Consider the following 15123-nt stretch of genomic DNA (forward strand, 5'->3'; position numbering starts at 1 on the left):
ACGGAGGCATGCTCCCTTTTTACTTTGTATTTGTACCACGTTGATTATTTGTCAACGTCAATTTTAAGTTTTCTTATACACTTGATTACATTACTACTTTATTCCGGTCACCAATTTATGCATTGCACAGTCTTGCTGTGCGTGCTATACAATGTAAAGTTGTGTTGTTTGTTTTCGAGCTGGTTTGCTAAAGAGGCTCATGTAGCTAACAATAAACAACAACTATTAAATTTCATGACACAATCACAAAGATGAATGGGAACACTATATGTGCTCAGATACCCGAGATGAGGTCACAAGTGCATCTCGGAAGGCTGGTGTCCGAGGCATCACAAGTCTCGTGCATGCATGCGCGCAAATGCAGACGATCTGAAACCCGCTAATGGTGTGTTCCTGAATCCTCAGACGCAAGCCTTCCGAGTTGCACTTGACGTCATTTCCGGACTCGGAGCATTTATAGCGTTCCCGTCCGTCTTTGTGATTGTGTAATGAAATTGGCTAGTCGTTGTTTATTTTTAGCTATATTAGCCTCTTTAGCAAACTAGCCCCAAAAACAAACAGCACAACTTTACATTGTATTGCAAGCGCAGCAAGACCGTGCAATGCATACATTTGTGACCATTATAAAGTAGCAATGTAATCAAATGTGTAAGAGCATTTAAAATCAACATTAAAATGACCAACGTGGTACAAATACAAAGAAAATATTCTCTTCACGGGCGCAGCCATTTTTGTTGAGAGCGCCATTACTGCTCTCGGTCTACTCTCAGAATTCTGAGTGCCTCCGAGAAATGCCGCAAGAAAGCTGGGAGTTTTCCGACTCAGAAGTCTGGCGTCCGAGGATTCAGGAACAGAGCATTAATATCCCCCTGTCGCAAGGAAGTGAAGAAGTGTCGACCAATCAACGGACGGCGTGTGTAGCTCTAGCTTGCCGGTGTGGGTGTCAGATTGACACCCACGGTGTGGGTGTCAGATTGACACCCAAGGTGTGGGTGTCAGATTGACTCGGCTGCCAGATCGACTCGTGGTCCTGCGCTAACAGGTGACGTATCGACCCTTGACCTATCGACACAAGCCAACGGACAAAATCTGGAAGGGTTGTTTATAAACGGGGCTCAATCATGGACATAAAAAAAAGGCTCAATCCGTTTTGGTTTTGATTTCATTGAACACAGCCCGTTTATTCGCACAAACAAAGCCATTGGAAACACGTCTTAAAGCACTGATGAATGCATATGTAACCCAGTTCCTGTTAGGGACTCTTATTCTGAAGGAGGAGAACGGAAGTGTCTGCGTGTGTGTCGCTGTTTTGACTCTGTGTTGGGAGCGCTGAAAATAAAGTGGAATGGAGTGAATGGAGTTAACTGATTCTTCTTTTATATATAACCCAAGTATAGGCAACAATAATTTGTACATTAGATTATTATTCATAGATTAGAAAACAAAAGGATATCGTTAATACTTGGGAATAACATGGGAATGAATGAAACGCGCATGCGCATATAAAAGACAGCGTTTACAGGAAGTGCGTCATTATTGCGCATCTAGGACCCCGAGTCGATCTGGCAGCCGAGTCAATCTGACACCCACACCGGCACCCTTTCAGGCGTCTCAGTGCCCCACAGGAGGAGTACTGCGAGACGAGTATGGCTCAATACAGCTTAGTCGGGATCACTTTTGGCGGTGGAAACACGAACTGACCGGCACCCACCGGTTGAAATACGTCGTAACGCACCCGTAAGACAAATATTCATACCTGTTGACTAAATTTGTTCGGTGAGGGGGGAAAATCTTCGGTATCTGTAAAAAAAAAAAAAAAAAAAGAGGTGGGAAAACGATAAACGATTTATAAATCAAAGCCTATGTTAGCATGAGGGAAGTCAGTTAAGCCATACCGAGTTGAAACAAAAATGTCATCCCGGTGTTAGGCTACATTTATTCATCTGTACAGATTTGCAGCAGTACGCATTCCGTCTTGTCTTGATCAATACAAAAGCAATCAATCTCTTACAGTTCCACTCAACATCATATAAATGCTAGAAAATATATACGCGCCATAGACTGAATGCATCAGATTTCTGAAAGCACCTCCATGATTCCCCACTCTGTATAGGCGAGGCCCTGCAACTTGTGTCCGTGACCTGGCTCCCAGGGGAATATTATGCAAGCCATGTCTCTTGCATTTACTGATGTGCACAAACTGTCGTATTACCTTATATATTCGCTTTGGTGGGATATATAGAAGCTAATGGAATAGTGTGACATCACCACACTCAAAATATCCATCTAGCAGGCACTTGAGTTCTCAGTAAGACTTTGAAAAGGCTGAGATAATGGCAGAGGGAAACGCATCAGAGAGCGATTATGACCATTGAGATGGTAAAAAACCCGAAAATCTAAAATCTGAAAAAAGGAACCTCAAATCGATATTAAAATGCTTCAGTGCACATTAAGAGTCCCGTGACCTTTGTACTGGGAATATATAATTACTTCCGTGGCATTTCTGCTTTATTAGAAAGCTGCACAGGAAGAGAGGGATGGAGAGATGATATATGCAGGATAAGATCAGCAGGCAGAATCAAACTCCCCTCGTGATTGCGTGGCATGCATCTTAATCTTCTGGTCTACTGGAGCCTAGCCGCGCTATGCAACGTAGAGAAGCCAGGTGTCTTAAATCTGCAGAGCTCAATTGGCCAATGAGCCCCCTTTTTTTTTTTTTTGGAAGTATTATTGTTGTATTATATCCGTTTGTTATTGAGCGTTTATATAAATTCTAACACACACACACTATCTCTCTCACCGTTGCTCCCCATTTCTATTTCTGGTTTTTCTTGACCTCTAGTCCCTCCAAACATGACCCCTGGCTGCCTTCCTGTTTACCTTCCTGACTAATGTTTACACCGTCCTGCCGTTGTGTAATGAAAGGCAGCTTTAAAACATGTTGTATGTGTTTTCCATCCATCAGTACAAAGCAAAGCCGGGCGTCTCAACAGAGATAACTGGAAAGCCTTCCTTGCATGCTTTCCATTTAATGCGTGCCGTCGGTCTGCTTATTTGTTAATGTGAACATACATGTCCACCGGTTTACACATGCATGCTAGGCAACAAACACCGATTCGTTTGTTGGAGAAGAAGCAAGTGAGAGCAAGGGGGTTTGAATAAAAAAGATCTTGCAATGGAATAATGACATGTAGATCGTCAAGATGCGCTTTGACAGGGATATATAAACGTTGCACAATTGGGTATATATTTATGTATTTTTATGAGACAAGTCAAGACAGCTGGGGAGAGTTCCTTCGCTTTGAAGTGCACTTCTTTTAAGAGGAGTGCCTTAGAGGCTATTTCATATCTAATGTCTAATATATAATATATATAGCAGTATTTTGTGCCACACAACATGAGAAACATCAAATAATTCCATTGAACAACTAAATAATACATTATTCAAGACTGTCCACACACCATGAAATCTCTATGTAATTTTTGATAGAAAAGTAGACGTAAAGAAAGCAATTCCTCAATATGTACAAAAAAGCAATAGAAATGCTCCAGTAATCATTCCTCGGTCATACTGTACATGGCCATTTAAATATGACATCCTATGAATGAGTGCTTGTCCGTGTGCATGCATCATACACTGGTTAATGCGTGTGTGTGTGTGGCAGGCAGCGTGCTGGCTATCGGCCCTGGGTGCTCAGTGTGTGCTCGAGTGGACTTGATGTAAAACAGGTGTGAGGTGGGGAGAGGGAGGGGACGTCTACAGCTGTCCCCGTGGACACAGGTCACGTCCTTCCCCATCTGCCCCTCTCTTCCTTACCCTCACCATCCCTTGGCCATTCAAATTTGAGTTCCCCTGTGTGTGTGTGTGTGTGTGTGTGTGTGTGTGTGTGTGTGTGTGTGTGTGTGTGTGTGTGTGTGTGTGTGTGTGTGTGTGTGTGTGTGAGAGACCTGGCACTGAAGCCTATAGTGGCAGCCACTATGTCTCTCTACAGTGTCCCATAATCCCCCCCCCCCCCCCCCCCCCATGTGCACTGTCTATCTACCCTGCAGGGTCTCCTGGCTGCCCGAAGCCGGCAGCTCTTTGGCTGTTTGTAACGTCAGCTCACGATACTAAATTGTAAAAAAAAAAAATATACATTATTTATGACACTATTACAATGGCCTTATATCATTTTTGTGTGTAGGTAATGACGTTTTGCAGTTCAAGTCTAAATTCTGTGTCATTGACCTGTGCGATTAATGACTGGGACTGTTAATGCTGGGTCACAGCTTAATTTAAATTAAGCTGTTCGGAGAAAATAGTCACCTTATTCTTTTGCAGCACATAATTGGCTATTTTTATTCGGTTGATAATAATATTTGGCACAATAATGTGCCAAATAATCAATAATCAATAATTCTTATCCTTAAGGTTAGTTATACTGAGCTTCACATGCTCATGCTATACCTGTTAACAGTTTCACTCTACTATGGAAGCATATATAGAGCAAAATTCAAATGGCAATACATTTTAAGAATTGCAATTCAATAAGTCTTGCATTATGCAATTGACAATTCATTATGCAATTTGAAAATACGATATTCAAAGTATATTTTAAAATGCAAAGTGACAATGAAAACCTCAATTCAATTTTAAAAAGTTATAACAATCAAAATACAATTAATGTTACAAAATGGTAATTATATTTGTATTGTTATAACTTTTTCGAATTGAATTGAGGATTTCATTGTCAATTTGAATATTCAAATACAATTTGAATAACGTATTTTCAAATGACGTTATTAAATTGCATAATGAATTGTCAATTGCATAATGTAATGACTTATTGAATTGCAAATTGCAAATTGCATTTCCAGTTGAATTTTTGCTACATATATGCTTCCATGCAGAACAGTGATGGCCCCCTGTATATTTTAAATGTGAGGATCCCACTTCATCGTGGTGGACCACCTTGGAAGCCCAAGTTCATCATTCCTCTCATTCCCTAAAAGCCAAAGCTGAGCTTGGGAAAAGAGAACCTTACATCTGACAAGATCTTGAAGGACAGTGGCTTTGGCCAGTATTTACATTCCACCCTGGGGGTAGATTTATACTTGCTGATGGATTGGTGAGAGAGAGGTTACTGTTCTGTAGTTGTCCAAGCTGTGTATATGACCAGGTGGACCACTATTTAGGAAAGTACAGGACCAACAACACCATGTGCTCCCGTCCACTTTGACCCCACGTCTCTAAATGGAGCCCCTTTTGGAGATGGCTGACTGTGGTCTACTAAAGGTACACACACTTTAGTTGGCCATGACTAATGCATGTAGCTGCAGACACTGATGTGCTGGGGCGGTCTGGGAGCTTGGAGAACACACTAGTTCATTACTGGCCCAATGGGCGGAGTGCATTTAATGGATCTCTCCAGGCCTCTCCACATGGATTTGACAACACACACACACACACACACACACACACACACACACACACACACACACACACACACACACACACACACACACACACACACACACACACACACACACACACACACACACACACAGATAGAAGTTAGTGTAAGTGCAGTACTGCCAATCCCAAGGATGCCTGTAGCACATACCCCCTAGCGTGTGTGTGTGTGTGTGTGTGTGTGTGTGTGTGTGTGTGTGTGTGTGTGTGTGTGTGTGTGTGTGTGTGTGTTTAGGAGTGAGAGAGCTTTTGTGATAATGATATACAAAGCATAAACCCACGGTCATCTGTTTCAATGAAGCCACGTGTTCTTTAGTGTTCTGTAGAAGGCCCATCTTTCTTTTCTTTCTCTTCCCCCTCCCCCCCCTCGCAACTACGCCGGCAAATGAAAGAGCATAGCTTTATATTTGCCTCTCTCATTAAGACGGCACAAAAAGGAGGAGAAGTGAGAGGACGACAGAAGAGAGGGCAGGAAAAAAGGGAAGCAGTGAAAAGAAAACAGACTTGATAAAGATACTTGTTTTTGGAAGATGTACACGAGAGATGTAAGATCAGAGAGGCGGGCAGGCACTCTGGCGTCCCCATTACTCCTGAGTGAAAGGGGATGTGGAGTAGACGGGAGGCACTGCACTGTGCTTAGCAGTATCCAGACGGGCTGTTGGATTAGAAGGAAAAGAGCGAGGCGAGGTGGGGGGAAGGTCTGCTGGCCATGGTACCTGCAATGCTCATCACAGACTGGCTGCTATAGGCTGGCACAGAGATGGGAATCACCAGAGAGTCTGAATTCCAAAAAAGAAAGGCTACACATCTATGACTGAAAATAATTGACTTGCGCAGAAAAGTTCAGACCCACATAAGGCTATTGGCCCCATCAGCCCATTGGTAGGGGAAAAAATATATAAATTTTTGGACGATTCCTGTAAGTGCTTTGACAAAATGTGTGCTTTCCCGTAATTCAATGTCTGATAATCGAATATAGGAATTCTTCTGCTTTCTAATAAATAAGCAAAGGCCTTCATAGCAAGATCAATTTGAAACCTCTAAAGAAATGTTTAAAATACACCTACCTGAATAAATCAGTTCACTAAGTATTTGGAGGAAATGGAGCCATTGATTTCCTTCCACAGGACAAAATGCCCATACTAATGAATAAACATTGGAGTGTTTTATCGCAGAGAGACCGTCACAGAGCTATGGGCTTGATTCAAATAACATCCTTCTGCAAAGGATCAATCCTGAGAAGAAACATAATGCTATGCTTGGCTGGTTGCTTGCCAAGTCTCAAAAACAGCAATTCCACACCCACCAACAGAATTCTGTAACTGGCTTGTCCTTAAAAAATAAAAGATCAGTCACACGGCTTTATTGCTCTGGGCCTGTCATGGCTGAGGGGCATTTAAAACAATGAAACGGCTGCCCAGGGAGCAATTACACCTTGGTCAGGCCTCATTTATGACCGGTTGCACTGACATGGCAAACTCTCTCACACACACGCCCGTACGCACGCAGTGTTATTTTTATTATTTATTTTATTATTTAATCTAGTTGCTGCTCTTCTATTTATCTTGTAAATTGTATATTCTATATTGTTGCAGCTTTTTTCTATTTTATTTGTATATTGCATATTTTATATATTTTTTTCTTGGCATTCAGTCTGTGGAAAACAAAGGAAGAATTTCCTTGCATGACTGAGAACATGTTTCTTATTGTGCATATGAAAATAGACACAAATAGACATACATTTTCAATGTTTCTAATTTCTGTATTTTGTGTGATCTACGAGTGTGGATCACACTGCGGCTACATTTACTCAAGTCTAGAGAATATTTACTTGACAGTGTGTATATTACCACATTCTGTAGGGATCCCTTGTCAGAGGAGATAACTCTGAGGCCCTGTCCACACGGAAACGATTTTTTGTGAAAATGCATACGTCTCCTGCGTTTGGGCCGACCGTCCAGACGGATCCGGTGTTTTCGGTGGCCAAAAACACACTTTTTTTAAACCAGGTCCCAGGGTAAGCCGCCCCATATCTTATCCCAGGATAAGATAAAAAACGGCCCTATGCGTTTTCCTGTTCGGATTCGTGTGGAGGCCAGATACGCAAACGATGATGTCATCCCCCGCCCCCCCCCCAACCCCGAGGGGAACGTTAGAGTTCTGTCAATTTTTTTTTGTTGATTTGATTTGTATGAAGCTTTAAATACAGCCCCTTGGTAAATTTAATTACTAACTGCACATAAAAAAGTATTTACTTCAAAAAACACTGAGGCGCTGCAGGGATTGGACATCTCATTCCAAGACTGCTTAAAAGTGGAATTCAGAAAATGGGGATCGAAACAGAAGCTTTTGGCTGGACTCCTACACTACTCCGGCTCTCCACAGATACATCCACATTGTTGAACTCTCAGGAAAGGAAACCTCAGCTCTGAATTAGTTGCTGTATTTCAATTTAAATTTTATATTGAATTAGCAGCCTGTATTTAGGTCGGTGAGATAACGATTTATATAAAGAGTTTCCCTTCATGACATTTTTGTCAAACAATAACAAAATGAGTAAGACAATAATTTATGACCTTTAGTCTTTGCCTCTCTGGAAAAAGGCAGAAAAGTCAGGAGCGTAGCCATAAATATTTTTTTTCTCTGAGCCACCATCTTGGCACATGAAGAACAGTGACCTAAAGGTCGGTGGGAGACAGGTGTTTGATCGTGAGACACAATGTAAAGTTGTGTTGTTTGTTTTCAAGCTGGTTTGCTAAAGAGGCTAATGTAGCTAACAATAAACAACGACTAGCCAATTTCATGACACAATCACAAAGACGAACGGGAACACTATAAGTGCTCCGAGACCGGAAATGAGGTCACATGTGCAACTTGGAAGGCTGGTGTCCAAGGCATCTGGATCACACCATAAGAATAAATTGCTTTGCATTGGTCAAGGTGGTTCAGAGGGACAGGCTTTGACACTATCCCATGCAATGAGGGTGGAAGATGCCATTTAGCTTATTTCCACAACCTGTAATTGCTGTAGTAAATGATCTGTGTCCGAACCAGCTCAGACCAGTTGTTTCCATATGAAAGTGGCTTGGAGTATATCCACAAGACTGAGGAGCTGTGGGAAAGGCCACCAGCGAAGGTAACCTACAGAGGGACTGATCTTTCTCAGAGTCCGGAAGAGACATATCAAGTGGATCCTCTCCTAGGTCTTCAAGTGATGCTGAGGCATTATTATCCAGAAATGCCCAATTGTAACGCCCTCGAGGCACTGATACAGGTAGTGAAGGCTAATCATTCCGTTTTATTTTCAGCCATGGTAGCTATATCGTGTTCGTCAACCCTCCTTCTCCTTAGTACTAAGATCAACACTCCAGAGTCATCAGAAGCCTTTAACACCGAGCTGTGTGGTACGGTTCGGTGCGGTTAGGTGTGCTTCGGTTCGCGTTTCCACTGCCAAAAGTGGGCAGGGTCCCAAAATAAGCGCACTTAGCCATACAAATTTTTCGGCATTCCTCCGTTGGGTTTATTAAAGAAAATGTCGTGCAAAAATTTGCAGATTTTTGGAGCATCCCCCGTTTTTCCTTTGTTGTGCTGACATAATGCATTTTACCGATTAAATTACATACTCATATTCTTTTGGATAGCATTGTCCAAGTGGTGATCAGTGAATTGCAAATTTCCCATCAGTGGTACAAAGATTTTTATAATACTGCTTGTTCAGTATCTTACCCTTACTCCAAATATCTTGAATCTATTTGAGACACCTTATTTAAACATTCCAAATCATCATTCAGGCAATTTCAAACATGTATACGTTTCTGTATGTTTATGTTTCTTTAATATAACAGATACCATCATAACAATACTCACTGCTTTAGCCAGTACGCCCTGCAATTTCACTGTCTTGCCTGTGTAAAACCGAGGGGGTAAAATCCCCCTTCGTCAAGGAGCCGGCTTTCTTTGTTCACTGAAGAAGGCGGGGCTACGCACGGAAAGTAGACCTCTTCAGACTAATTTGTCAGAGAGGGTAAATTTCGGGTGCGATAACAAGCCGGTTTATTACCTCGGCCTGTGTATACACACGGACCACGGCAGGAAAAAGTTAGTTATAAGACGGGCAAATTTGGCAGTGAGAAAGAGTTTAATGAATGATTAATTTAAGGCTTGGAAGGTATTTTGGACCTTTCTGTGCTTTAATCTAATCCAAACATCGAATCTAAACAAACAAGTGCTCCAGCCTCCTCTAATCTTTGCAGGTAATGCAGGAATATGACCACAGAGCACAGATAAACCCATCACATACATCCAGAGAGGTAAATACACGTCTTCATTTAATCATTCTGCTTGCACAAGTAAAATCTATAAAATCTGTTTTATGGGGCTTGTGAGGCAGGTAAAAAATATTAAGCAGGAGGGCAGGCTCTGGGATTGTGCTAGAAAGTCACACAAAAAACAGCAAAAAACTATAAAAAACTTATGGGGAAGAAGACAAGGGAAAAGGTAGATATCTGCTCGACATCTTTCTTCACGGTCCCATTGGTTTTTACAATTCAAAGCAAACATTTGTGAACCTTTTTAATTGGGCCTGAGATTGAGTTGCTTGTTCAAGTTGAATAATAATAAACACATAATGATTTTGAATAATAGTAAACAGCATTTTCGTGACACACCGTCAGTAAGATACCATGACATAAAACGTAACTTAATAAATAAGAGGCTGAAACTACTGTACTATCTACAACACCTGACAACAAAAAGGTAATAAAAGACAAATGATCGTTCTGTGTTGTTATGCAAGACTGTCCTATGATCATTACCATAGTATGGCACGGTCATTTGGCAACTGCTCCAAAGATCAGTACAATCCTGCCCAAAGCACAATTAATAGTTTATGAAGGTTCACATAAAGTGTACTCTTCCAAAGGAGGCAACCCCCTGTCTAGTTTAAGTTTCCCCGGGCTCAGAGGGGATTGTAATATCATTGTAATCTTAGTGGTTCCTAAACTGTGATCAAAGAGAAACTTCCTGGCATCCTGTTTAAATGCCAGAGGCTATATACTGGTCTACAGAGGAGACGGGTGTTCATTAATGTTTAAAACAAAGGCCTAACCAGCATCACTATGGTAATAAAAATTCTAGAGAGACATCAAATCATTATTGGTGATTCATGGAGGGCTGTGTGTGTGTGTGTGTGTGTGTGTGAACTTCCTCGTTGGGGGACATCGTCCTTGTAGTTGCAATGGTAAATGGACGTAATGTAGTTGCAATCCCAAATGCAATGGTAAATGGACGTAATTTATGCAGCGCTTTTCTAACCAGTGGCCCATCAAAGTGCTTTACAACATTGCCTCACATTGACCCATTCACACAGCGATGGCGGAGTCAACCAAGAAGGGTGACAACCAGCTCGTCGGTAGCTTTTAGGGTGAGGTGTCTTGTTCAGGGACACCTCGAACACTCAGTTAAGAGGAGCCGGGGATCGAACTAGCAACCTTCCGGTTACCAGCCTTCCGCTCTACCTCCAGAGCCACATGCCGCCGCAAGCATTCCCTGTTACGATTAGACTCATTTTCGCACATTCAAAGGGACTTAAAGCATATAAGCAGCCAAACAGTTATCTGGGAGAGAATGTGGCAAAGCCCGAATTTAATTATCGCTTAGCCGGGATACAGTATGCAGTGGCTGTCAGTCACAGCTCCCGCACTGACACATTGGGGTGACACAAAGAGTAGATGCAAAGTCACGGGAAGGTGAGAACAATACTGCATGAGTAGAAAGCACCGATAAGCTCTGGCTGTCGGGCAGCTGCAGGGTTTCTTTCAGTTGAGTACGAGAGGAAGGAGGGTGTTGGGTTAGGTGCGTTGTGAACAGTATGTGCTATAAAAACAACTACGTCAACAGCAACATACCTAATGAAGCCGCTTTTTTTAAACATAAAACTTCACTGTTAATTAGAGCACATGTGATTGAAATAAAGGAGGAATTTAACATCATCAAGGGGACATAAATAGGTCCAGGAATCAACAAAGACCAATTATAGAAAAGCATCACAAGGTTAATACACTAATAAGCCTGACATTTTGAAACTATACAAACTGTCATTGACGCTAGGTGATATAAAAACAGTGGGAGAAAGGACATTAGAATAGAGTAGACCTCCTCCAGACTATTATGGTATGTATTCACTGACTATGCGTCAACATATTCAGTTCATTTTATAACATCCGGGAGAGGAGTCTCAAACCACCAAACCCTTCAATCGTTATGTTGGGATGGGTTTTGCATTTTAATTTGAGCATAAGTCAAACTAAGCAGAACAACAGACTCAACTGCAGCTTTAATAGTAGACTACATGCACTCACTGGTGGGCTATTAAATATGATTCCTTGCATAGTCTGGGCGGGACTATATGACAACATACATCATTCGCCATGGAGGACATGGCTGTAAATACTATCTTGTTTTGAGGTACAAATTACTTTTTCCTATCTCTGAAGGACGCTTTATGGCTCACAAGGTAGCCTTTGGTGGAGCAGGGAGTGCAAGTGCTTATTGGACATTTAATCACTCTGTTTGGGGTCCGTGATCTGAAACATCATGGAATATTTAAGGTAGAAGGCAAAGCAATTCAGCACTTTCACATTTAAATATTTTTTCAGTGCAATCGATCGTGTCCATAAGAACGAGGCACGAAAATAACTTGCTACTGCTTAGCAAGGGAATTTTATGGTTGAGATGCCATATAGAATTCACCCCACTCCCTTGAAAAAAAATATCTCTGAATGAAACAGAGAATGGGGTGCTTTCCAGCAGTGCCAGAGTTATCCTATGCTCTGCAAGCTTGATCAGAAAGCTTGTTTAATAATTTCAACCCTCTGCAGAGGAGTGATCAGTGAGGAAGATTCCAATGAGAGGAGCAAAAGTTTTGCAACTTTAGCAGCTGCAACCAAACCTGGTGCTTCATGAGTAGTGCTCATCCACAGTCGGTGCCAGAAGGTAGCGCTTCATTTGATTATGTGCTGCTGATATACCAACTGCTTGTGTGAGTAGAAGTGGTGATAGAGAAAATACTAAATGTAACTACTGTTTGTCTGGGGGTACCATACAGAGTAGACTACTAAATAGGTTTTGAAAATATGGCCTGAAAATATGAACTATAACTAAAATAGATATATTGGAAACTGCAATGTAATTGAACATGTGGCCGTTCAGTTGCCATTTCATCTGTCCAAAGAATCTGAAGTTATCAGAAGTTTCTGAAAAACTATTTTATCTTTCAACAACTCACAAACAAAAACATTTGCTGCCATAGCTGAATAAAATAGACTTGGTATGAAGGAAAGACAGTGGTGTTGCATGTCCTTGGGGCTTGAAGAAACAGCCTGGCTCCTTCCCCTCTGAGCTTTGACCCAGCTTAAAGCCATCCCACAGAGTTTTTGTGCAATTCACTGTGGTTTTTTTTTCTCTCAAGTGCACGAGTCACCATGGAAGCGCTGAAGTGTGAACCAGAGATGCAGATGAAAGGATTACTGACCTTCCTGGGCACATTATTAAAGTTCAATAATGAAAGAGCATGCATTTTTAATCACGCCTGAAATCAAAATGGAACTTGGCACAGCCGCCTTGCCCTAGACGTTCAATAGATCTCCATAAATTCCTCCCAAGCCATCAATCTCTGTCAAAAGGCCGTCAGAGGTTTGATTCATGTCAGTACCTTTGAGGAGAGTTTCCAACACTTCAAAGGCAATGGTGCCTTTAGTTGTTGCAGCACGAAGCAGTAGCAGAACTGACAATACGGTAGAATATGTTTGTGTGTTCACCTCCCATACAGACTTTATTTTGAAAAAAAACTTCTTCTTTGATCTTTAATTGATGGTCTAGTTTGGTCTCGACACACATTGCCGATCACAATATCACACCCAAACCCATCACTCACGGTGGTGAAACTAACAACAATGTTGTTGTTTGCCGAGAGTCCAAAATAACAACAGGTATCGGCAGAATAAGCTTTGAGCTTCCTCTTTAGATTGCACAACGGGTGTTATGTGTCCCTAAAAAGATGCTTTAAAAATGTATCCAAAACACGTCGACTATCACATGAATATAACAGGATACCATCATCATTCATTTTTCATGACATTGTTCAGCAGGTGGCGTGAAATTTTGGATCGCTGTCGTCCAAACTAAATAATTATTTCTCTGTAGCTTTTAAGAATGTTTTGCAAAACTGACATAAAAATTCATTAAATAGCAACATATTTTTCAAGACTCGCGTTTCAGTGTTCATTTAAACTTCAGATAGATTTGTTAACATTTTTAGCAGTTATTAAAGTGAATTCAGAAGTCAGGATAGAATATTTTACCATTTACCACATCATAAACTTTTTGTAGTACAAATATTTCTGACAGCAGAGAATGATTTGGAGACATTTATAAAGCAGAAAAAAAGTAACTATCTCTGTATTATAAATTAACTCAAACACTAGAGAATTTTTATTCATTTATGTGAGGATGATATCCCGAGAACCACTTGATGTTATCAAGTAAAATCATGTAAACACCTATAGAAATCGATAGCAGCTGATGCATTTAGGCCGAATAAGCCAACACTAGAATTCTGCCCTTATAGGATCAAGAACACAGCAGAGGTCGTAATGACAAAGTGCTTTTCAAGTGTTTCTCCTCTTCAGGCATGAAGAAAACACATCCACAAAGTTAATAACTTCAAATAAAAGTTTACACGATAACACCTGCTATTTCAACCGTGGCTGCATTGTTTTCAAAGTAATCATAGCAACCACTCCTGATTAAATATGGTTGTAGTCTCAGCCACAACAACAGAGATGGAAACAAGAGAAGCTTCCATGTTACACCAACAAGGCAACAGCGCTTCATGTACGGCCTGCCACTGTTTTTAGTACTGATGGCCTTCCACCTTTCGAAACACAGTATTCTAGAATAACTGCCTGTTCCAATTTGGTGCCAGGGTCTCAAACCATTCCCTGGACTCCTGGACTTTTATGAGGAATTATCATGGCCATTTTCACACGACTTTTTATCCTCGGACAAAAACAGGTGTCACTTGTTACACTTAGGCCCAATCCCATTTCTACCCCTTCCCCCTCCCCCTTGTTTTGAAGGGGTAAGGGGAAGGGGGAAGGGGATGGGGTAAGGGGTAAGGATAAGGCGTAAGGGGTAGCGCTTACTCCTTCCCCGTACCCCTTCAAAACAAGGGGGAGGGGGAAGGGGAAGGGGGAAGGGGTAGAAATGGGATTGGGCCTTACTATTGGTCTGCTCCTTTTATGTACCATGTACAAGTTGTTCAAATAAAAATAAATAAAAGCAGCAAGCCCATAATTAGCAACATCACTATTTATGGTAAAAAGGTCTAAGCCTAACTAGCTTGAGGTTCTACAAACTGCTCACTCGGGATACACATCTCTGGTGTCGTTTACTATGAATGAAGATGTGTGTGTGCTTTACCATCAGCACTGACATCCCTTAGCAAACCAAGTCAACACCATTAGAAATATCAAACTTTTTTGGCTGGCATGAAGTAGGTATGAAGTGAGCACACTTGTCTATTGCATTGGCATAACCATGGCAAAGCCATCAAATGTTGCAAAAATATTACATTCTATACATATTGACTCCTATGAGGTACATCTCAAGAA

At 41.4% G+C, this 15123-nt stretch overlaps 1 long non-coding RNA gene across 1 annotated transcript in view; it reads left to right on the forward strand.

The window, feature by feature from the left end:
* Nucleotides 1-15123, forward strand: part of LOC132471550 (uncharacterized) — a 251268-nt gene that overhangs the window by 124514 nt on the left and 111631 nt on the right. The gene's annotated exons all lie outside the window — the stretch shown is intronic.

This window comes from Gadus macrocephalus, chromosome 14 (assembly GCF_031168955.1).
Source record: "Gadus macrocephalus chromosome 14, ASM3116895v1".
Lineage (NCBI taxonomy): Eukaryota > Metazoa > Chordata > Actinopteri > Gadiformes > Gadidae > Gadus > Gadus macrocephalus.